The following is a 26468-nucleotide window of genomic DNA, read 5'->3' on the forward strand; positions in this document are numbered from 1 at the left end:
TCAACAGTAGCCCAATTTCTGCCAGCACCCTGTTGGCCAACAGTACTGGTGGCGGTCATTGTTAACCCAGGCCTCGACCAATCCGGTATGTATTTCTATACTGTTGTCTGCATATATGATTTGGCAAAATTTTACGCTGGATGCCCTTCCTGACATAACCCTCCCCATTTATCCGGGCTTGGGACTGGCACAAAGACATGCACTGGCGTGTGCATCCCCAGTGGCTGGGTAAACAACCATACAAGCTACCATCATCCAATATGTATATGACTCTACAATCATCTTCTGTTGTCAAACACATGGATAAATTACAGTAGTGCACACAAGACGCTCTGTCACATGCTGACACTTGGCTGACTGACACAACTGCTCTTAAATCTCCCAAAAATACAGACTAATTGTATTCACCCCAAAGCAACTAACTGACTTGAAAAATTCATTCTTAATTATTTCTTGCAATAACATTAATATAAATCTAGTAACTCATACCAACCTACTACAATAATAATTGAAGAAAACCTAAATATTGATGTAGATGTAAAATAAAAAGAAAATTTATCAAAAACATGGAGCACTGCACAGGACTAAATCATACTTAAAATAAAATGCTGAGATAAACATCACTGCATCAGTTCTCATACCCTCTACTCCTATATGCAGCTCCCATACCTATCAACCTGTAATAAACTCATCTCTCCCAACTTTAACAATGCTATAATAAAATAGCAAAATTTGCTACCAATCATCATTTTAGGTCGTACCACTGCTTTGTACTAAAGCAACTTTAGTGGCTAGAATTAAGGCACTACTTCACTTGCTCTCACGTAGTAACTACTCATAAACTCATATATGAATCTAACAAATGTTCTAGTCTAAATCATAGTCTACAACACTGAAGTCATAACAGACCATTATGCTATGCCAACAAAATGCTACTAACTATAAATAATGCAAGCATTACAACTAGAAACTCCTTATACTGTGTCTTCCACTCTAAAGAATGAAACGACACACTTCTCTCTCTTAGATTAACAGTTAAAGGTTTATTTAAACAATACATAGCTATCCTCATGCACTTCTCTGGGATAGCCTAACTGCTATTCTGACTTCTACACTTTTTCCTGAGCTGCCTTACTTACTTCAGTGGCTTTCTAACTTCATTTATCATAAAAACTCTACCTTGTAATATTGCTTCTGGTAATACAAAATATATGTTCTGAATCTGCACACCCTGCTATACATTTAACTCAGCATCTTAGTTGCAAAGCATTGATATTAATTATAACTAATCTGTTTAACTTCAAATGTAAAACTGTACATATTCTTACACTGTGAATTATATCATCTATGGATTCCTAATTGCACCATATATATATATATATATATATATATATATATATATATATATATATATATATATATATATATATATTATGTATATATATATATATATATATATATATATATATATATATATATACACACACACATATATATATATATATATAGAGAGAGAGAGAGAGAGATACATATATCTGAAATATGAGTACATATCTTTACTGTAGTCTTGTTTTCATGTGTAGCTTTCCTCTTCAAGCCTCCACTGAAAAGGTCTAGAATATCTACGCAGGTGAACAATCCTGGAGAACAAATTCTGTAAATAAATAAACAATCACTAGAAAACTGAAACACAAAACTAGTGATATTACACTGAAATAATCAAAACTTCATTATGAATTTGTGTTGTCAGAGTTACCTGAATAGTCCAGTGACAGACTGGGTTTGGTTTCCTGGACCATGGCATGTTTCCTAAATCTAAAGTTTTGGTCCCAGGAGAAAACCAGAACAGAATAATATACCTCAGCTGCTGACACAGATACCTGTCAATCAGGTACATATGCATATTATGGCTGGGATTCAGGAAGTATATCACTGCCAGTGTTATGTAGGCAACACAACAATGTCCAAAAAGTGATGGTGATATACTGCAATTCAGAAACAATATACAGCTGCAGGAGGTGACAGCTCATTAGTGACTCCTCATGTCTGCAAATCAAACAATAATCAGTTGCAGGTGACCATATTAGTGTTCTCCCTACCAACTCATGCAACAGCTGCATAGGCATCTGCAAAGAAATATATAAACACGCATATACAAACACACCCATACCAACAGTCATGCAAAGTAACACTCTCACATGTACATACAGCCAAAAAGTAACCCACAGGCATCCAGTTACCTGCACTCATGCCCTACACACACACACACACACACACACACACACACACACACACACACACACACACACACACACACACACACACACACAGATAACAGTACTTACATTGCATTGGACTAAAAGCCATGATCTTGCTATAGGGGCGAATGGTTGTACACCTTTATAGACACCTTTACTAAATTATCAGTTAAGACATAGGCATATATATACTTTAATGGAAAAGAAAACAAACTACATTAACATTTTTATTTGCATTCATTCTGCATTATATATGTTTTTTTTTTCTTTATAACAATTGTCATTCATTCTAACATTACATATACTGCTTAATCCTTGCCTTCCCTTAAACCTCACTCCTCCTCCTGAACATTATACTGTGTGTATTGTTCCCACAAACTCCATATATTTCTTTCTAATTTGCTCCTTCCTTTTTCTAAATATACCACTTCCAATTATTTTCTCTCTTTTACAATATTCAGTACTTCAGATACAGTTGGTCTAGATTGTGACTTCAGTTTTTTAGTAATTGCTTTTTTGGCAGCCAACACAATTAAACTTAATAAGGTTTTACTTTGTCTAGACAATTCAGATCCTGTGTCTCAGCTCAACAGAATCATTGCTTATTTACAGCTATTTGCTTTCCCAATATTTCTGGCAAAGTACTCGAGGGAATTTTTAAAATCTTCTAACTCATTACACTCCCCACACCCCAGGTACCAGTATGATTCTATTATAGTCCATGTGGGCGTCAGTGACCCGAGACATACCTCACTGGATGGTCTGAAAAGGGACATAGTGGATCTCTCAGAATATGTGTCACACACAGGTACGAGCCTTGCATTGAGCATCATTCTACCTTCTACAAGGATGATCCACAATATGAACATAAAATGATTGATTTTAACTCATTTCAGCTGGGTGACATCTCTAGGTGTCCCTGCTGTTACATCCTACTGATGCGACTAGACATCCAGTGTTCCTTGTTCATATTTGCATTAATAATTCCAAAACCATGCTGCATACAAGGTATTTAAAAAGTTTGGCTTAAAGCTTACACAATGGAAAACACAACTGTATTGATATTTGACCATTGTCTAGTGTAGTTAGCCTCATATGAAAGCTCCCAAATGGGTGAACAAAATGTTGCTGACAATGTCTGTGCAGATTGGGCAGTTGCTGAGATATTGTAAGTTGTTTACAAAATATAACTTAATAGTTACTGTGTTTACTGTGGCTTGTAAAATCCATTTTCAAACCTAGAACCTAAAAAATACTAGCACCATAAACAAAGTTTGTGCTGGAGTTCACCATTTAAACTTCTTTAGAATTTTGTTCTACTTTTTTCACTTCTTTAGTAGCCCCAGTGGTTCCAGAGATATGAACATTTTAAATAAGAGGACATAATTTGTGTATATCAAAAAGCTTAGGCTCCCACATTTGGAAGTTACAGTACAAACTTCCAGAGCTCCATTGGAGGGAATGAGTTAAAAGCTGACTTAGTTTCTGGTGTCACTCCAGGGGGATCCAATATCTGTCAGCATGGGAGGACATGGTCAACAGACCATGTTGCTTTGCCAAGGATGGGCTGCACCTGCCCCCCCCCCCACACTTTTGGATATTGGCTAAAACTTTATCAACACCCTCAGAGTATCTTTTAGGCAATGCAAAAAGAGAAAATCACCAACTTAGGGAAAAAGTCTCCAATCAGCCTTAAGGTATTTCTGCTGAATGCTAGAAGCCTAAACAAAACACTCTACACCTTTCAATCTCTCCTCACTCTGAAGAATGTAAACATCTGTGCCATGACTGAAACAACATTTAAAGCCATAAAAAGTACTCAGGCAGTGCAAAGCTACAGTGACTTCCATGCATTTAGGCCAAAACAGCACAGACTGGAGCCAAAGGTGGAGGTGTCTCGATCTACATTCGGAGGAGACATACCTCCAGGTCTGTTAAACAGAATGATACCATGGAGCTCATTCATATGCATCCAGGGTCCCTCACCCTATCATGGCTAGCAACAGGTCACCATCCATGTCCCTAGAGTCTTACGACTCTTACCTTAACCCACTAGAGGCACTTCCCATCTGACCAAATACCCTATTCATGACTGACTTTAACTACCCCTCTACAGACTGGGACACTTACACTGCCTCTAAATCACAGGCACACTGCTTCTTGAACTTTATTAACACATCAAACTCACAGACACAATGCTTCCCGAACTTTATTAATACAAACACCCCGGAACAGATAGTGCACACTCCAACCACAGAATCAAACACACTGGATCTGAAATTAACCAACATGGGAGAGGGCTGCACCTCCACACCTGTGTCATGTCCTAATTAGTGAAGTCAGATCACAAAGCTGTCTCATTTGAAGTAAAAATCAACACAGAAAATCCAGCTAAAACAGTAACATTTAGGAACTATTGAAAGATAAACTACATCCTATTAAGTAACAGTTTGTCAAAATTCCAGATTCCCTCTAACCCTGAGACCACAGCTACCTATGCAGAATTATTCACAGAGTCCCTATACAAAAGTTAATGGCTGAGGAGAGGCTGCTATACCTAACAGAAGTAAAACCAAAACAAACACTAAAAACAAACCATCTGTTGGAATGCCCACCTAAACTAGGTATATAATAAAAGAAAACAAAACTCATGATCAAAATTAGGAAGAGCAACTCCCTTAAAGACAAGTACTCTTGTATACCACTAAACAAGAACTTAACAGGTGTAATTAAATATAGCAAGGCCAACTACAAGGTTAGGATAGCCTCACTGGCTAAGGACAGTCACAAGGCCTTCTCCAGCTATGTCTGGAACCTGAACCTTAAAGATAACACACAGTAATGTACTGAACTGGTGGTGAATGGTACCACATTGACTGCTAGGGGTGACACAACAAATCTACTGGCTGATAAATTCAGCTCATACTTCAATCCCCACTCCTGCATAAGCTCCTCTGGGTGAAATCCACTTTGTCATATTTCCTCCAACTATTAGCAGGGACAAAATGCTGGCATCACTTGTTAAAGCCAAGAACATTGCTTCTGTGGGTCCTGACAACATTCCCAGATGGCTCCTGAACAGTCTAAAACATGACCTATCATGACAACTTGAGGTGGTCTCCAACTACAGCCTTAAAGCAGTCTATGTTCCAATGAATGGAGGACCACAACAGTTATTCCTCTTCACATGACAGACCATTAAGCAACCCAGAGAACAACAGACACATCAGTCTAATGAACCTAGTATGCAAAGCCATGGAATGAATTATCATGGAAATGAGTAAGGACATTGGCAACCTAAAGACACTAGACCCATCCCAATTTGATTTGTTAAGGGAAGGTTGTGCCTACTTAACCTGGAAGACTTCTCTGAGAGGGTCACCGAGGCAAAGAATGAAGGTAAAACAGTGCATAGTGCATACCTTGACTCGGCCAGGCATTTGATACAATACCCCACTCAGACATTGTTGACAAATCATTGAACTAGGCATAACCCCTACATAACTCATTGGATTGCCAGCTGCCTCACAGGCAGAACCCAGAAAGTCAGGATGATGAGACCATCTCCACCAGGAGACTGGTCACCAGTGGAGTACCTCTGAGCTCTGTCCTGGGTCTATTCCAGTTTTTTCCTTCTATTTCTTGAAGTTAAGGTTAATGTTCAAGGCCTCTGGCTCACCAGGTCTGCAGATGATTGTAACTTGGGAAGTATTATAGATTGGTTTACACTGAAAACCTTGAAACTGCATTGGTCGATCAGCATGTAGTCGAATGGCAGTTTTCAAGTCAGCAGAATGTCAAACCAAAATGTATAGACTACACTACAGTAAACAGGTAGTGTAGATCGAGTATTTGGGTTCAACATTGTGCAGGGAGATCTCAGTTTAGTGAGGAACAGGGAATTAGCCCATTTCCTCACTGTAGTGCAATCTCGGAGTTGGTATATTTAATGTGCAGGGAGTGTGGGGAGTGCAACCTCTCACATGGGAGTGCAGCGGGGCATAGCCACTGAAAATAGTAGAATTAATATACAGTTGACTGTAGAGTGTAACGGTACATTAACGTGCATATCAGGAGGTGAGTGACATCACCTGCTGCTATGCTGAATACATCGAACTACAGATGTTGATGTATTCATTTTCACCTTGGTTGCTGTTTTGAAATTCCGAATTCAGAATTTTGGGTCAACATTCTGAATGGTCAACTGAAGCAGATTTGAAATTTCAACAGTAAACCTACTGATTCCACTAGGACACCAACATCGTGCAAGAGTGTTTAACACAGACAAATGACATGGCCAAAGCAATGGTCTAAAACTCAATGCCAAAAAAAATGCATTATAATTTCCTTCAGGAAACTGTCAACCTAAATTAATAACCCCATTGATAAAACACCCCAAGTCAACCCAGTAGTAAAACACCTGGGGAAATATGAAGCAATCTGGCCTTTGGCCAACATGTAGTTAAAATAGTAAGAAAATCATTCTATGTCACCCACCTTCTAAGTAAGTGTACGGCATCAGTTCCAAAGAAGTTATTGAATCACTCTACTCGGCCTTTATCAGACCTGTCATTGAGTACAATGCTCCTTTTGAAATGTACCTAACCAGATACTTGTTGGAACACCTACAAAGATTTCTTACCAGGAGAATTCAAGACATGAATACCCTGTCATACACTAATTACCTAAAGGCTCTGTCTCTCTATTCAATTTCCTACAGGCTGCTGAGATGGGATCTTTGCCTGGCTTACAGGACGGCCTTATACCCAGCCCTGATAGATCTGTTATTGCACATATGCATAACAAAAGCACCATAAACACTAGTTCCAAGGGATCACTTCACTTGTGACATAAGCAGAACATGCTGGAGAGACAAATATGTTTCCCAAAGGATCACTGCAGTGTGAAATAGGCTCTCCAGCCATGTAAAACTGAGTTCATCCATGACACAATTAAAATAAACCCTTGGCAATTGGATGGGAAACCATAAATGTATCCCCCCTATCTGTGTCCCATGTCCCTTATGGACAGAGGTCATTAATAGGGTTTATATTGAATTAGCGAATGCTTAGAAAAGCAAACGCTAATTCATTGACCATTTTTAAGCAAAAGCGTAAAATCTCGAACACCTGGAACAGCAATTTTTTTCCCCACAAAAAAATTAAAAAAAAAACTTAAAACATTATATAATGTGGGGGGGGGTTTGCCCCCCACACACCCCCTACTTAAATATACCAACTCCGAGATCACATCACAGTAGAGTAAATGGCGAACTCCTGAAACCAGCCCAGCGATTTTTTGCCCTGTGAAAAAAAATCACTGTTCCTGGTGTTTGGGATTATAAGCTTTCACTTAAATGGGGTTGATGAATTAGCATTCACTTTTCTAAGCATTTGCTAATTCAATATATACCTCATTAATAAGAAGTGTATTAGCCTAAGTAACATCCCCCCTATAAATCCTTTACTTACTTCCCTGCTAACATGTCCCTAATATAGATGCCCATGATTCTCAGGATCCACACGGGTTTGAGGTGCATGGCTTGGCTTCTAAGGGCCCTAGTGGTCATTAGCCTAGTAACAACCTATGAACCTATAAAAACATGTTCCCAGTTGTTTCTTTCTTTTCCATTATACCTCCAACATTTGCTATCTACTTGAGTAAAAATTCTATGAAGTCTGTTCGGGGTACAAAAATACCTATGCAAACATTTATCATTTACTTGGGAGCCATACATATATCCTCTCACTGTTCCCTTGTAAACTGCTTTTCCAGTCTCCTCCAAATCTTTTGTAACCTTCACTGATTGAGTCTGATAGGTATCATACAACATTTTATATGCCCTTCTAATTATTTTTTTAACAGCAGCTTCCATTCTAAATTCCACTTAAAACTCTGCCTGAGCAAGTGTTTCACATATGATTCTCCTATCTCTTTCCCTTTGCCTGTAATATTAACCCCTGGTAGGGAAGACAGCCTCTTACCTGCAGTCCAAACTACGACTTCTTGGGCTCATCCTGCTCTACTACCTCTCCCTCTCTAGCTATTAGCTGCCAGTACTCAGTTCCTATGCCACTTTTAGCCATTAAATTCCCGCTCATCGTTCCTATTTTCTGTACCCCGACTTGCAGTCATCCCTATTGGCAAAATCTCTTTTCTACATTTCTGTGTTGGCTTAGTTCTTAGAATACTTTCTGCAACTTTAGGAATATAATATTCTGAATGTTTCACTCCTTTTAATTTCTCCAAGTCTTTTGGGTTTCTAATACCATGACGGGAAGGGACACCATTCCTAAGTCAAAGCATGACTGAAGTTCATGAAATTAGCACTGTTTCAATATTTGATGTCAGCCAGATGTGCTCTTCGCAGCACCTGCAATGTGCCCAGTAATGACTCCTTTTGCAATTCGTACTGAGTCACATGTATTGGTAACATATCTAAATAAGTAGATTATTTTTTTATAAGACCCGTTGCTCCTACTACTATTGGAACTGTCTGGGTATCTTTCTTACCCATTGCTCTCATTTCTGCCTGCGAATCCTGATATTTTATGACTTTAGGTCTCTCTCGATGCAAGACACTGTAGTCACTGGGTGTAGCAATTTCAATGATCAATGCTACTTTTGTTTTCTTTTCATGGACCACTATATCTGGTTTTCTCACATCTATCTTTTGAACTGTTGGTAATGGGCAATCCCATGTGATGTAGACTTCATCATTTTCTATGATGCTTTGTGTCTCATGTTCCCAGTGTTTTTCAGCTACCCAGTATTAAAATGTTTGCACAATCCCCAGTGCAACAGTCTTGCCACATTATTATGCCTTTCAGTATACAGTCCTTCTGCCATTAGTATGTCACAGCCAGCAACAAGATGTCTGACTGTTTCCAATTATGTTTTACAAAATCTACATTTATATGTTTCTCCCACATGTTCAATGGACTTTGTAAACCAGCATGTACATAGCCTACTATCTTGGGCCACAAATATTAACCGTTCACCTTTTGGTTTAAATTCACCTCTGCTTAACCATTCCTGCATTCAGTCTTGTTCAACATGAGGTTCTTCCAGAAGTTTTCTATACTTGCAACTATATTTATGCATTTTTCACATTTCTTGCCTTCTCATCTGATTATCCTGGATCTTTCTTAATGTTTTTTATTGTAATCCTTAAAGATCTTCATCCAAAATTTCACTCAGTCCTTATTTGTTGAACTTCCCCCCGATTAATGATCATCATGCCTTACCATTTTGAATTATAACCTTCTGCTTGTGTCTTCAGATCAGATAATCCTAACAACCTTGTGCTATTAGAAGGATTAACTGTATCCCATTTAACTCTTGCCCTCTTTCCCTTGCAGATAAATTCCTTCAACTCTATATTTATTGTCCACAACTTCTCTGCTGATACAAATATGCCTGAACCAAATATAAAACTAAAGGGACTAAAAACATTTTTACTGATTGTATCTTACTATCCATATCCAGAAACAAGAGCTTCCAGTTTCTCATTTTTTCTTCTTTTTTTAAGCCTTTTTAATCATACTTCTAAATACTTTATCTTATTGTGTCCCTCATAAATATGAGTATTGCTGAACCAATTTTACACATTTTCCTCTTTGAATCTAAATATTACAAAAGTTTTTCTAATCTAGCATGGGAAGAGATACACTGTGTTACTATACTTCAATAACTGGACAATATTTTATTATGAAAAGTCAAGAAGTGTTGTCTTAAACATTACGTTGTAACCCAATGCATTATCTTGTGCAGTTATTTTGCTTCATCTTGCTTGCAGTAAAGTAAGCCTGAGACAGTACATAGTGACTTTAATGCTATAAATGTTGAAATGAGCCAGAAGAAAGCACACTTTAGTAATACAGATGGCAAACCCAATGCACAGAAGCAGACAATAACACAATATAAAATATTGGACCTCACAATGGGATTTATCAAAATATTAACTGATTCGGCTTCTAAAACTTTTGTTTTGCAACAATTACAGTGAGCCACAGTAATGTATATAATTCATTGAAAATAAAGTTATCATTAAAATCCCATGTTGTCAATTAAGCACAACAGAGCAAACCAAGCAATGGTTTTATTTATCTAAACATCTTAATAATGTTCTTGCAAGTTGAAGGAATAGCTGTTTATTTCCTTTTCCTCTTAAAGTGGGCATTTATGCAAGTATGAGTTTCTTGATTATGAGATATTATTTTTTTGGCAGACAGTCTTGTCTGCCTGTGTTCCAAACCAAATGCATTCAGAGACACCTCATTAACATAGCAAAGACTGCCATCAATAAGAGATAATTAAAATGCCATTGGAAGTAATTACCTTATATAATTAATTAAGGTTAACTCATTTCTCTGTCTTTTGTCCTTGGACTTCCAGAGTCACACTGTTGACTCATCAGAGAGCAAGGGATTTTTTTTTACAACTGCCTATCCCTCTTTCTATCCAGTGATATAACTATAGGCATTAGCAGTAACAGTACCTTGTGTGGGGACCAGTCTCACTGATGGCCTAAGTTCCACTGCCACTGAGCAAAATGGCAAACAGCCGCACTGATATCAAACAGTGTTAAAGCCACTTGGCCATTTGTGGGGTATAAAGATACGGATGGCAGAGCATCCACAAAGCAGGCGCTGAAGTTGAACTAAAGAAAATCACTTTTTCCTGTTTTATTTTTCCCCATTTACCCAAGATGATTATCTCCACATCTGCTGTCAGTGTGTCCACTTCCCATCCCAAACCCCATCTAAACTGACCAACTTATTCCCAGGTCTGAGATACCTATGGCCAGCCTTACAAATAGGTAAACTAGGTGACTGCCTAGAATACCTTTCTACTAGGGAAGCTTTTTTACTACCTATTTCTTTTTTAAAGCAATTAAATTCAGTCATTCTTTACTTTCAAAACTAAATAAAAAATAATACAAAGTGTCCTAGCATGGAGGTACTATATAGTTGACCACTCAATTCATGTCACACTTTGAACTTTGTCCTTCAGCTCCATCCTATCCTGACTACATGCAACACATGACAGAGCAGAACGTTTGCAAATTTTACTGTGCAAAATTAACAGTGTGAGGAAAGACTGAAGTTTTCATCAGTGGTAGTGGGAAGTAAGTTTTTTTTTTGTTTTGTTTTGTTTTGTTTTGGGGGGGGGGTTTATTTAAGATTCTGACAAGCAGCCAGATATTGGCAATGGACAACAAAAGCACGAGCTGTACCACAAAATCCCCCTAAGATCTGTATAAAAGGCTCCAAGTTGGGGAACCAATGACAATATTTATAAAGTAGTCTGATCTAATAGCATCAGATAAGGACTGGAGCTAAACAGAAGCAAAATTAAATGATTGAGTGGCATATACTACCCAATGGATCAGATCAAGAAAAGCTTAAAGACATAGTGACCCTTTGAGGTGTCACTGGTAAGAGCCCCTGCTCTCCAGAAATAAGAGCAATGCATAAATAATGGGGGCTAAAACCCCATACCAGGGACTAATTACGAAACTCTAAATTAAGATGAACATTCTGAAGAATGAAAAAAAGTTCTAAGCATAATATTGTTGTTTCTTTAGTGGCTGTAATCTTCTTTGTCCTATCAAAAGACCATTTTTTAAGTGAAGGGCATTGCCAATTCCCGTGACAAAATTAGGAGTTAACAGATCTGTACTACCTGCATTGCACATTGGTGGGGGTCTGCAGATATTTTCCTATAGGAAAGATGGGCTGCAGAAGCGGTGAGTACATCTACTGTTTTACAGGTATCATTTCCCTACATGCATGAGATTCCTGTTTTCCTCAGCTAGTTCAGATACTTCCCCTCCTGTCATAATGGCAGCAACCAGTCAGAGCAGCTAGCCCACAGAGTGAAACAGCCACATTGAGTCCATGAAAAGGCATTGTCACAGCAATGGCATAAAAGTCCCACTTAGGAAAAAAACAAGAGTTAGTTTGGGAGCCTCTTAACAATACTGCAGGTTGACTCCAAACATGCTTAAAGACTGTAAATGGAATAATATTTCATCGTAAATACCATAATATGTGAAACGTACATTTTGGTATAAATTCAGACAATGCAGAATGCAGTAGCTCATTTGGCACTGTTTCCACTACTGGGACTGTCTCCATGGTTAGAAACATGGATCCAAACAGCTTTGAAAAGTCATGATAAACATGACACCAGAATAATATTCAGCATTTTCAGCCAAATTCTATCAGTTTCTTTAGTGTGTTCCTTCTGGTTGTGGACAATACCCTTTTGTGCAAAATCACAAATATATCCAGTAAACTTAACCTCAAATAAAAAAGTAAATTAGCAAAAGAAAGAAGCAACTGAAAACAACATACATTCTGAAATGAAATGGAAGAAGTTTATAACAACATTCTTCCAAGCCAGCCCTCTAAATTAAGTGAAGATAACTGAACTGACAATAAATTTTGTAGTAATATCACTATCTTACTGTGAAAATAACACACATTGGGCTAGAAGAGCTCCATATTTTCTTGGCATGCTGAAGCATAGCACATCAGATAAGTCCTTTGCCAAGCACACTGTCAAACAGGGCCCAAGCTAGCAATACCATGTTGATCCCTTCAAATGAAAACATACATTCCACAAAGCCAAAATTAAATCCGTACAGAAGTTACAATACAAGCTAGATCTATGACATGTTGTTCCCAAGCAGTCCTGACTCATAACTTCTCTTCATGTGAATTCATAAGGTCAGAGCTTACACTGGTGAAATATTTCTGATGCGTTCATTTGCCATATGTGGGCAGTGGCACTCTGGACCACTGTGTGGCATACATAGCTCTCAACCGGTTACTTCTAGGATCAAGGGCAAGTCCAGCAATAACCAAGTACAATCAGGGACACTTTTTTTAAAAAAAAATATCAGTACTATTAACATGCGAAGTTGACAGAATAAGAGAATGCATTTTCTGAAGTAAAATAAGTCTGTAACTCTAATCATTGTCATTATTTATTAAGTGTAATCTGTCAATTTTTTCCTAAAGTTTTTTTAAGAGAGGTTAGTGGAGACAGAGTAAAATTTTGTGCCAAAATCAAGAACACCCCTGAAAATCAGGGACAGATAAGAGATACTGGCACATGCCCCAGCTGTGAAATAGTTTGTCCCAATGATGGTCTCAGCCCCTGACAAAATTTAAAGCCTTAAAAAAAGACTGAGCTAGCATACCCATAAATGTGGGGAAGGGGCTTGATGATCTTTGGCTTGTTTGGTTTGTCCTTTTCCTCCTCTTCCACCTCCCAAACGTCCAAATGGCAGACAGCCCATGTCATACTACCACACAGTCAATTCTAACTTTAAACACTGGCTAAGGGCAACCAAGCACTGTGCTTTACCAGCGATCTGTAGTTATATGACTAGAGACTGCCACGTGGGAGCTGTAAGTAGCATGAATCTTCGGGGATTTATGTTTTTGAGTAGGAGTCTGACTACTTTGCTTTTAATTCTGGCAATAGTACTGGTAAGAAATTAGATTAATGCTGTGGGCATTGATAATAGTAGACACTGTCCACAGAAGAATATAGATTTTTTTCTTTTAATTGTATTTCTAATATAACAAATATATGAGTGGGAAGGGGCTAGAGGCATACTTCTCAACTTTCCCTGAGTTTGCCTTATATTAGGAACATGGGAACATAAGGACAATACTAAGCAATTGGTCACATGAGCGATAAGAGGCCTAGTCTTATACAGTTTTAAGCAGCTGCACTTCTTGCCACCTTTTTCCAAGCACTTAATAGTTCAAACATCCCAAATCAAGCAGGGCCATACATCATAATGTCGATGTAAATTAATGGCTACTTATCCAGTCATCAAGACTAACCTTAAAGGAAGACAAAATAGTACTTTGCTTAACTTGTAGTGATAACTTATTCCATAAGCTGGGAATACATGGAGTTAGGAACCTATCCCTCCATCAAGTCTTGTTTATTTCATGGTGTCAATTTACATGTCTAATATGGGAGTTTGCAGAATCAGTTGCTTTGTGATGAAATAGGAATTCAAGTAGGACTAGGCCTTTCATGGATCAAAAATATAGACACAGTTCACCTCAGACTAGTTAGTATGGTACAAAGTTTAAGGAGGGCTTTGCTAATCTGTCACAAAAGCTGAAGTGTTTAAGGACTTTAATTTTTTTTCTTTTGGATAAAAAATGTTGGAACCTTTCCATTTGTGTGATATACTTGGATTTGTACATACTAAAGGGGTCATTGTATTCAATGATGGATATGATAAGGAAAGAGTACAGTGGTTAGAAAATTAACTGGACCATGTAGAAGGATTTCTTGACAGAGGTGGAAACATGATAATTAAATGAGAAAGAGAAATGTAGCCTGCTCCTTGTAAAATTTGTGGTTTTATGGTAAATCCTTGAGGATCGCCATTACCATAACTCACAAGTGGAGCATTCCCCATTCGGAGTTTTAAATATTCTACATTCGATACAGTTCCATATCTGCTTATACACATTCTTTGTTAAGAAACTTTTTAAAAAATATATCCATGGTAAATAATACTGAAGAATACTTGAAGCAGTACAAAGATACTGTCATTTGAAGTTAAGTGGTATCCAGAGCAGAATGTCCTTGTAAATTGATACAGTGCTTGTAAGGTAAAATACTAATGCTTTTGGTATCTTGTGTATCAGTATGTTTTATGCATTGACATATGCAATGTTTTTTACTTTGGCCATGTATGCTACTAGTCCTTTTTGTCTTTCTGGTCTTTTGGCATTATGGATTTAGCAGGGTCTCCTTAAACTACCGTACCTTGAATAAAAAATGTTATGTTCGCTGTGTGCTGTGTATATTAGCTGTACTTTTATAGTGTTATATGTGCACACTATATTGATTTAACTGGTTAGCTGTAGCTCTGTTTGCCTTGGTCAAAGTCAAACCTTAAAAACGTCAGTTTGGACTAGTTTACCTATAAGGTTGACAAACACAAAGTGAGTAAATAAAACGAATCCAGATCAAGGCAGAACCCTGGTGAGAATGATATGCATGTGTTTCTTGATGGTAGTACAGATCCTACTATACATCTGTCAAATGAGAATCCTTAGCCCTTTTAACCCAATTGCTTTATGCATTACAGATACAAGTTGCAGATGTTATTTAAGTGTGATGTCTGAGACTGGGTTAACAACCACATTTATATATTCTCCTAATGCTATGTTACACTGGAACCCCTCTACTTCTACATCACCCAGGCTTTCCAGTTTATTTTACTGGAGTAGCTACTAGAAGATTAAGAGATATAAATATGGAAGTCAGAAAATCTGTTGCCTTGTGACTGGCTCTTATGACTATGCCAAGTAAGTGAAGTTGTTTTTTGAGAAGTGATTCAAAAATGTCAAATACCCTTTTGACCAATTTTACATAAAAAAACTGCACCTGGTACTTGTTGCTTGTCTGGTGGTGGTAAGTGAAGGATTTATTATGAGTATCATTGGCCTGATTGTGAAGAGACAGAATTGTTTTAGAAAGTCTAAGAATGGAGGCAATTTCCCTGCATAGATCTAGACCAAAATACCAAGTGTAAAGTTCTGAAATACTTGCTGAACAGTCTAGTAACACAAAAAGCACAACTCATTATGCCTGGCTAAGTATATTTGGTCATGATATCTTATTCTGAAAAAGTTACTCAGATATTTCATTTGGTTACAGGACCACATTCCTGTGAAAAAAGACAGACTTAGCCAGAACAGATGGTAGGCATCTTTTACACATATTCTGCATCTTTATTTTTTTTTTCTTGTACCTGAACAGCTAGCTACTGTGCCCATACTGTGCCCTGGCAAGAAAAGAAACCTGGGTCCACAACCATGTCACAAAGTGTTTACATTAAAAATATCATGTAGTCAGGACTTGCAAAGATATCTTCTATGTTTGTCTATGTGCAGAAACTAGACTAGATTATGACATTGCAGTTCCCAAAAATGACATCTCAAGCCTATCCAGTAAATGATTATAGTTCCGCAAGTTTATATATTATAAAGGGTTCTGTGTTGGAGCCTCTCCTGTTTGGCATCTACTTTTCTGAAGTAAAAGCCAATACCAAAGGGCTCTGGCTAGCTAAGTTTGTAGATGACTGCAAGCTTGGAGCAGTCATTGAAGCCCCAAATGACTTAGCCATCCTGCAGGATAGTTTGTCTCAAATAGGCGCAGCAATTGTAGTTATTGGCCGTTTGGGCAGTTTTTCCATCTCTCTCAGCTTTCTGATTTAAAAGCCCGCATCTGCACTTGTTTCCCCCTTTCTTGTAACTAGTTTAGTCCAGATACAGATTCTTAGTTTTAGCACTTGAATTTGCTTATTCTTGATTATCACTTGTTCAGAACTTGTAAGCACTAAATAACCTACTAATTACTACAGCACTCAGCCTTCCTCATTACCTAGAGGAAAATAGTTTTGGTACTTACTTTCCCCACTTGCTTAGAGAAAAACAGCTCTTGTACTCACTTTCCTCACTTATCTAGAGGAAAATAGTTTTTTTATTGAGGTATGTCCAAGGGTCAGCTCCCAGTGTTCTCTCCTGTCTATCTGATGAATCTGGGCATCTTGTGGGCAATGTAGAAATTGCCTCATGTACACAGACAACCCTCTACTCCTACCACCCAACACTACAACCTGTGAGAGATGCACTTATCTAGCCAAACTGGAGGTAAAGCTCTCCCCAATCAAGACTGAACTTGACAGTCAAGAGGAGAAGGTAAACACTTGCACCAAACCACACTCATCACATAGTCTCACTAAATCTACACCACCAAAATCCACACATAGAAACACAAAAACATTCGCAGAGGCTCTCAATAATAATCTGCTCAAGCAACAGAGACCCCCAAAGCAGAAATGCAAACAACCTTCACCCCCCCTCCCAACACAACCCAAATGACACATAGCCCGCAGACTCAGTGTGCCACTCAACCACAGCCAATAAGGCAAAACAACGTACCCAACACACTAGTCATAGGTGACTCTGTAGTCAGACACACTGATGTCCCACTCACCAGACTAAACAAGGAGAAGGTTACTGTCACCTGCCTGTCAGGTGCCAGGATCCGCCACATAACCCACACACTCAGATCACTCCACAACAAGTACAAATATGACTCTGTCATTGCCCATGTTGGTGTGAACGACCAGAGATGTACCTCCCTGGACTACATGAAAAGAGACATGGAAGAGCTCTCTGATCTTGTAGCCCAGGCAGGTATGACCCTAGTCCTGAGTAGCATTCTGCCATCACCCAGAATGATGCTGCAGTACAAGGACAAAATGATTGACTTCAACAATTGACTAAGTTTCTGGTGCCATTCTAAAGGGATACAGTATCTGTCAGCCTGGGATGACATGGTCGACAGACCACGATGCTTTGCCAGAGATGGCCTGCACCTGTCACTCCTGGGATTCCGGATACTGGCTAAGGTTCTTGCTGCCCCTATAGTGCCTTTTTTAGGCAAGGTTCAAATGACAAATTCACCACCATAACAGGAACAGGCAAGCAAAAACTGAGGGTGATGCTACTCAATGCTAGAAGTCTAAATCTCAAAATGCACTCACTCAAGGCACTCTTTAACATGGAGAGCATTGATATCTGTGCAGTGACTGAGACCTGGTTCAAGGCTCCAGAGAGCACACCTGCACTACCAGGCTATAACTCATACCACACTTTTCGGCCATGTATCCTGGACCGGAACACCAAAGGCGGAGGTGTGTCCATATTCATTAAGGATATCCACACCTCCAGGCTACTGGCTCAGCATAATGCAGCCGAGGTTATCCAAGTGCAACTAACTCTGGGCAAAACTGCAATCCACATTGTAGCTTGCTACAGATCACCCACCATGCCCCAGGATTCCCACTCCTCTTTTCTTGATGTACTGGAAAATATTAGGGTTCAACCAAGCACCCTAATAATGGATGATTTCAAGTACCCCACTATTAACTGGGAAAACTACTCATGTACCAACTCCTTCACTCAACAATTTCTGGAATTCATAAACTCCAATGCCCTGGATCAACTTATCCACACTCCCACCAGGGGCAACAATATCCTAGATCTAGTCATTATCAACATGTGTGGCCGGTGTTCCACACCTGAAGTCAATGCCTCATTGGGCTGATCCAACCATAAGCTAATTACCCTAGATATCCACATCCTGCCCCCACCCCCCCATTAAGGAAAAACTGGTAAAAAATTTCTCCAAAGCCAACTTCATGCTTCTTAAGACAGAAGTGGTGAACTTCATGACACCCATGCAGATGGACAATACAGTTATAACTACTGAATCCTACACAATTTCACTTTATAAGCACTTACATGAGTGCATGGATCATGCTATCCCAAACAGAACCAAGATGCTATCCTCCAATCTGGTAGTCCCCTGCCATAAACAAACTGTACAACAGAGAGTAAAATCCCATGAGTGGAGGAGCTCCCTGGTCAGCCTCAGTAAGAAGCTGTGATCCCCGATAAAATCCTCCAAAGCTAATTACAAAAACAAAATTGCCACTGATTCTAAAGACAACCACAAAGCATTCTATAGCTATGTCAAGAATCTCAATGGCAACACTCAGATCTGCTCTGGGTTACAGCACAATGGCACTAAATATACAGACCCAACTGATATTGCCAACATCCTGGCAGATAGGTTCAGTGTTAACTTTACCCCCCTCTCACCCCATAAAGAGCCCATCTCTATACTGGAAGAATGCAAAGTTCCTGTAATCACGGCTGCACAGGTAAAAAACACACTCCCCAAAGCCAAGAACACAGCATCCATGGGACCAGACAACATCCCAGGCTGCGTTCTACATGAACTACAGAACAAACTGGCACCCCACCTAAGTACCATGTTCAATCATAGCCTCACCTCAGGTTTTGTGCCTGCTGAATGGTGCACAGCGACGGTTATCCCACTCCACAAGGGGGGAGCCACCACGGAGCCCGGGAACTACCACCCCATTAGCCTGATGAGCCTGGTCTGCAAGGCCATGGAATGTATCATCATGGAAATTATAAACAAAGACATTGGAAATCTCCAAACTCTGGACCCCACCCAGTTCAGGTTTGTAAAAGGCAGATCATGTCTCCTAAACCTGATAGACTTCTTTGAAGCAGTCACCAAAGCCGTAGACAAGGGTAAGGTGGTTCACACAGCCTATCTAGATCTTGCCGAGGCTTTCAACACCATCCCCCACTCTGGAATTATAGATAAACTCACTAAACTAGGTATAAATCCCTATGTCACAAGATGGGTTGCCAACTGGCTCACTGATAGAACCCACACTGTGAAAGTAGCAGACTCCAAATCCAACATCAGACCAGTGATAAGTGGAGTACCACAGGGCTCAGTCCTGGGTCCTCTCCTGTTTGGTATCTACTTCTCTGAAGTACAGGCTAACACAGAAGGTCTTTGGCTAATGAAGTTCACAGATGACTGCAAACTAGGAGCCATAATCAAAACTCCTAACGATGTGGACATCCTACAAAAGGGCCTCACTGAGACAGATGCCTGGTGTCAAAGCCATGGCCTCAAGCTCAATGCCAAAAAGTGCATTGTCATCCCCTTTGGTAAAAACTCTGTACCCATGAACTACAACACAGGTGGTAGTATACTTAACACCGAAAATGTGATAAGAGACCTTGGGACACAGGTGGACAGTAGTCTCTCCTTTGATAATCACATTGCCACAGTAGTCAGGAAATCCTTCTACATGGCTCACCTAATCACAAAATGTTTCTCATCCAGAAAAAAAGAGGTCATTGTTCCCCTCTACTCATCACTCATTAGACCCATTATGGAGTACAAAGCACCTTTTGGTATGTACCTCACAAGACATCTACAACAACTGGAAAGGCCACAGAAATACCTCACAAAGAGGATTACCGGCCTCAAACAGATGCCCTACACAGACTGTCTCAAAAAACTCCAGCTTTACTCCGTCGCATATCGCCTACTCAGAGGTGATCTCTGCCTAACATACAAAGCTATGTCAAACCCAGAGCTGTTGGACATGCTCCAATTAAAGAAATCCCAATCCCTCTTTGCTACATGCTCTATGGACCTAAACCTTGTCACTACAATAAACAGAACATGCTGGAGGGATAGATTCCTGTCCCAGAGACTTCCCATAATCTGGAATAAACTACCTATCTATATCAAATAAGGCTCCTCATTAGCACTCTTCAAGAAAAATCTTGACGATTAGATGGGAAATAGGAAATTTACCCCAGGGATCACCTCTGTGGCTCTGCTCGACAGTGGCACAGGAAAATAATTTTCTTGGGTGGCAAAAGCCAAGGTACCTTTTTGGCTGGGCTTGTACAGGCCCCAGGGCCAATAGCCTCCTTCCTACCTATGAACCTATGAACCTATAAATAACAAAATCATGGACTGAAGCTAAATGCCAAAAAATGCAATATTGTATCCTTTGGGAAGTGATCTACCCCAGGAAACTACTACATTATGCCCCTAACAGTTGACCAAGAGTTGACCAAGCTGTCAGGATTTGGGAACTTATGTGGACAGTGACCTAACTTTTGACCAACATGTGTCTATTGTTGTAAGGAAGTCCTTCTATATTGCACAACTTATAAACAAAGATATTGTGTGTAGATCTACGGATGTCATTGCCCCCCTTTACTCAGCCAGTCTCTGAAAATAATACTCTCTTTGGCATGTATTTCTCCAAATACATGCAACAACTGGAATGTCCCCAGAGATACCTTACTAAAAGGATACAAGGCCTAAACTATGTCCTACATGGATTAACTCAAGGCTCTGTCACTGTAGTCAATATCCTACAGACTGCTAAGAGTGAGCATTTGATAGCCATATATATAATTATCTATGGACCTACTTTATACCACACTATTTAATTAAACATTATCAGTTTCTGCACTACCTAGTTTCTACCCCATCTCCATTTCTTTGAAGTTCTAAACACTAGTCACATAATATACTATCTAACTGACAAACCCACTAATATACTTTTTCAAAAGCTCAACATCTACTAATGACTAATGTATATTTCAAACTGGAATAGTTGCCTTCATTTCATATGAATGCAATCTCATTAGCAAATTAATGTGTAATTGTAAATGCATATTACTAAATGCCTGTTCATGTGTATTACTGAATGTCTGCTTTAAAAAATGTTTGTAATATGTTGGAACTTTTCTCCCTGGGGCTCAGCTGAAAAGTGTTTTTGACTAAACCCAGTCAGACAAACCAGTAAACAAAAGTAAAATAAAAATAAAATATAAATAAATGCATAAATACATAAATAAATATAAATAAAAGGACCTGGGCACATAGGTTGACAGCAAGCCTTACCTTTGATCACGATGTCTCCACAGTGGTAAGAAGGGTATTATATATTGTTCATCTGATGAGTAAGGGCATTGTTATAACCTTCCTGTACTCTTCTCTCATCAGGCCAATAATGGAGTACAATGCCGCTTTTGGTATGTACCTTCCAAGCAACTGTAGCAATTGGAGAAACCACAAAGGTTCCTCACAAGGAAAATTCAAGGTCTTCAGCATCTGTCTTATAAAGATCGTCTAAAATCACAGTCACTTTATTCCTTTTCATACAGACTACTCAGAGGCAATCTCTGCCTTGCATATAAGGCAATCTTTGACCCTACTTTACTGGAAATCCTGCATATCCATAAATCAGATGGTACAGGGGTTACTCAATCTAATGGCCTCAACCTGGTATGTGACATTAATAGAACATGCTGGAGGGACAGATTTGTCTCCCAGAGGATGCCACACTTTTGGAACAGACTCCCACTTCATGTTAAGCAGAGCATCTCATTGGCCCTCTTCAAATGCAATCTGGATGGTTGAATGGTAACTGTAAATTCACCCCAGGGGTTCTACCTATGTCCCCCTTGGACAAGGGTGATAGTTCCTGATCATGGAAATAAGGGTAAAACTTGGATAGGCTTGTAAGAGCCCCAGGGTCATTAGCCTAGTAACCTCCCATGATCCTATGATCTATGATCTTAGGGCTACTCTCCCTTTATCTGGCCCTTCAAGTCAGATCCCTGTCACTTCAGCTCAAATATCAAAGAGCAAATAAAACAAAAGCAACTTGTTACAGCTTGCTACACAAGAAGCGCTGAAGACCTGAATGGCTTTTCTGTACTGGCAATGGAAAAAGAATGCATAAACTGCACTTCCAGATTGTTCATCCCAATACATTGAGCAGAGGGAGGTTGTCTCTTTTATTCTGTCCTTACTATATTTCTGTCCAGACTTCAGTCATTTTCTCCACATTTATTAGTGTGCAGCCTTGCCTAGTTAGGATGTGTTAAAGGAATGCAAACAAAAGCTGGAGTAAGACAAACTGTGAGAAAAGTAAGAAAAGGGGAGGGATGGGAAACACAGTGTGATGTGCTGGAGGCCACGGAGCCCTTCATCTACTGTGTCATTCACTTAAAACTGTCCCTGGGGCCAAGAACCTAGGAGCACAGATGGAGGAGCATTCACTCACCTTCATAAATGCATATTGAGTGTGCTATACCCAACAGGTGGTCATTTGTGACACTTTGCATCTGGAGATATTTTTACTGCACAGTAAATTATTCTGTCTCAGCTCTATTTTCTTTATGTTTTGGGGATCACTTTCTTTTGTCTTAGAATTAATTCTAAAACCAAAAGAAACCAAAATGCATTCTTGCAACCACAACCTTTTGTAGTTATGGAAATACAGCATCTATATCATAACATTGACAGCTTAGGTTGTCGAATGCTAAATCATCGACACATACGCTTCGAACTCTTAAAATAGCAAATGGCCACATCATCTAATTCTTTCCTTGGGAAAGAATTCGGGTGGCTGTCTATAAACAAAATAAACAAACACACTCAATCATAGTGGGGGGCTTTTCCCCCCACCCCCCTAACTAAGTATACCAACTCCGAGATCGCTCTACATTGTGGAAAGGGCAAATCCACAATAATGGCCATGCAAATTCTTTCCCAAGGAAAGAATTCGATGATGTCGCCATTTGCTATTGTAAGTGTTCGACGCTTAGGTATCAGTGATTAAGCATTCGACAACCTAAGCTGTTGACAATTGAATAGGAACCCAAAATACATCCCGGTTCTTCTTTTTTTCTGCCTCCAACTGTTTTTATTTGGCAAACACCAAAATGTTCTTATGGACATCTGTGTAGCTGGGTGACATTGGTAAAAAAATCATTTGATTCCAAGTTTCTGACTGATCGCCTCTTACACTTAAATTAAAGTACCCTTTATAAGGAGTTGTGTTCAAATTTAAATGTTTACACTGTCTAGGTGTCAATCTTACCTAAATAGGAAGTCATAGAAATAGAGTATCTGTATTGACCTGCATTTTCTAATGTTAGGTAATATGTGGAAGCAGATCTGGCTTTTATTTTATTCCTGTAACTTGCACAATTTTTTACAAAACTACACATTTTAGTTAGGACATTGCTACATTAGGAAGCACAATAACACTGCCTGAAGGTCTCAATCAGAAAATTCTTTTAAGAAGTGCACACATTTCCAAATTGTCAAAACGTGTGCAGTTCAGTGGTTCAGTATTTCAGGTTTCTGCCTAATAGCAACATGCTCTGGTTTTCAGTCCTGACATCTTATTAGCTTCTAAATGGAGTTTGCATGCTCTCCCTGCATCTGTGTGAGTTTCTGTCAAGTACTGTGGTTTCCTCCCACTTCTCAAAAACATGCAGGTTGACAGTACTAAATCATTTTAGAACTGTACACCAGTTTCCAAGCTGTTGCTCCCTCCTGCAAGGGAGTAGCTAAAATACCTGATTTGTACAGTAGACGTCTGAGGAGCTTTCTCCTCTCTAGCATAGCCACCCTATATTCTAGAGCATGTATATAAAGGTGGAGGCCATGTACTAAAAATATTATATCAGCGGCAGTTAACTGGATAGGTTTTAGTATAATGCACATCGTACTTCACTCTGGATCCTATTATCATTTTTGCTGTCTCCACTTTTACCTTACTCTAAACTGGTCACATACTCTGTATTTACTCTTGCCTTTGTAGCCTAGGACATAACTTACAAGGGTCTATGAAGGAACCATTTTCTTACCCAGATCATCTGTGATCACAGTGCTTTTCATAAAGTTCTTAACAAGGATAATAATAACAAAATAAAACAATCTTAAGCGATATAGCTAACAAAAACAGCACATATTAGGAGAATTACTTGAGAAAGGAAAAAGGAAATGGTCCACAGGGAAAATTAAATTCTTAGCATTAAGTTTGTGTAGCTTTTTTAATAGTATCAGCTTGTGGGATAATGTCAAAAGCCTTGGTCAGGTCAAGAAAAGCAGCACACACTCAGTAATCATTGCCCACTGCCTCAGTAACCATTTCAAGGAAGCATAATCGATTCATGAGACAGGACCTTCCATTCACAAAATCAAACTGAATGGGAACGGTATCCGTTAAATCACCTGTGTCTGCAGAAATGAGTTTTACTATGACATATTCCATGGCTTTGTGTACAAGGCTGGTGAGACTAATAGGTCAACAGATCTGGAGGGGGGGCCACCCATGTGCAGGGGGGTCTCAGTGGTTGTTCCCCAGGCAACAGGCACAGACCCTGTGGACTGAGGTTGAACAGTTTAAGTACAGGCTCAGATAGTGCAGACTTGACACTTATGAGAAGGTGATGTGGTATTTTTTCTGATCCTATAGAAGTCTTATTTTTAGCCATTGGCAGATTCTGGTGAAACTAAATTTTCAGGGATACTGGAGCAATAGTGTGAGTTGTTGGAGTAAAGTAAGCACTACATTTGCCTGATAATAAACTGGTTATATCTTGGGACTGTAATATTTGATATTATAGATGAGCTCAGTACATTTTTTGACATTTTCCTTAATTTCTTGATATAAATAAAGAACAATTTGTAGTTTCATATGGTACCTTAAGCTCATACTAGGCTCTACATTTAATATTTGCTTTATGGCATGTTTCAATGTGGTCCTGAGATATGGGAAAAGGGACTTTTCAAAATGTTTTTTTATTTTAATTTATTTTCCTTCTTTTGTTTTACAGTTTATTATTATGGGTCTCACGAGATAGGTTGATTCTTGTATGTGCTATTGTATTTAGGGCCCAGTAGATTCGGTTTTTCACTGCTTCTGCATTTTACATTCAAATTAATCCATCAGAGATAGGGCTGTACTGACCTTTTTTCCTTCAGCAAACTGCTGCAGTAGGACAAAAAGTATTGCATTAGAGACCTGTGGATTTTTTTCTAGCCCCTAAACATTACAACTAGCCTGCTAGCAAAAGATGGATGGTGTTTGTCTTCTGGGGCAGAAAACTGAATGCATTGATAGATTTAGGACAAGCAATAATCTGGTGGAGGAGGAGGAATTTAATTAAGTAGTCCTTTCTCCTATTAAGTTTTCTCGGTTTTGAAGCAGGGGATTTACATAACACTGACAACCAGCACAAGCTGACTGGGAATGCCACTTGAACTCCCTAAAAGTAAGGTATACATTAGCAAGAAACATAGAATGTGTGCACCTGTCTGACATCATTGGTGGTGTCATCAGCCCACAGGAAAATTTAAATAATTAGGGTCATATTAAAATCGCCCCCAAAGGCTTATAAACCATACACTGATATCTGCAGTCAAGAGAGAGGCTCATCTCAAGACACTCTGTAATGTGAAAGAAAACAAGCCTGACTAATTAGTCATTGACCCAAAATTTAGTAGTTAACTGCACAAGCAGAATTTGGTCAACCTCTAAATAGGGAAGGAAGGACTACACCTGAAGAAGTCAAAAGTCAAGACTGTAGACTATAAAAACCTTTACAGAAGCCGCAAACTAAAAAGAAAATGAACACTAATGCTCACAGTCATGAGGATTGCTTCACAACTGGCCTAGTCTTGACTATGAATAGCAGAATTATGCTTACAGTGTCTGGATGGCAGCAAAGGAATGCCAAATGCATCTTTCCAGGGCAAAAAGCAGTGCCACATGAGATTAATTCCATCATCTGCTGAAAGAATGTGCCCCTTGATGAATAAGATGTTCTCATGTTTTGTTTTGTTTTTTTCCCTATTCCCGTTTTTTAATTAATGAAGCCGAATCAGCGCAGTTTCTCATTCCTATTTAGGAAATCAAAACCCTTGAAG

Source organism: Protopterus annectens, chromosome 10.part0 (assembly GCF_019279795.1).
Source record: "Protopterus annectens isolate FY-2018-M chromosome 10.part0, PAN1.0, whole genome shotgun sequence".
Classification (NCBI taxonomy): Eukaryota; Metazoa; Chordata; order Ceratodontiformes; family Protopteridae; genus Protopterus; species Protopterus annectens.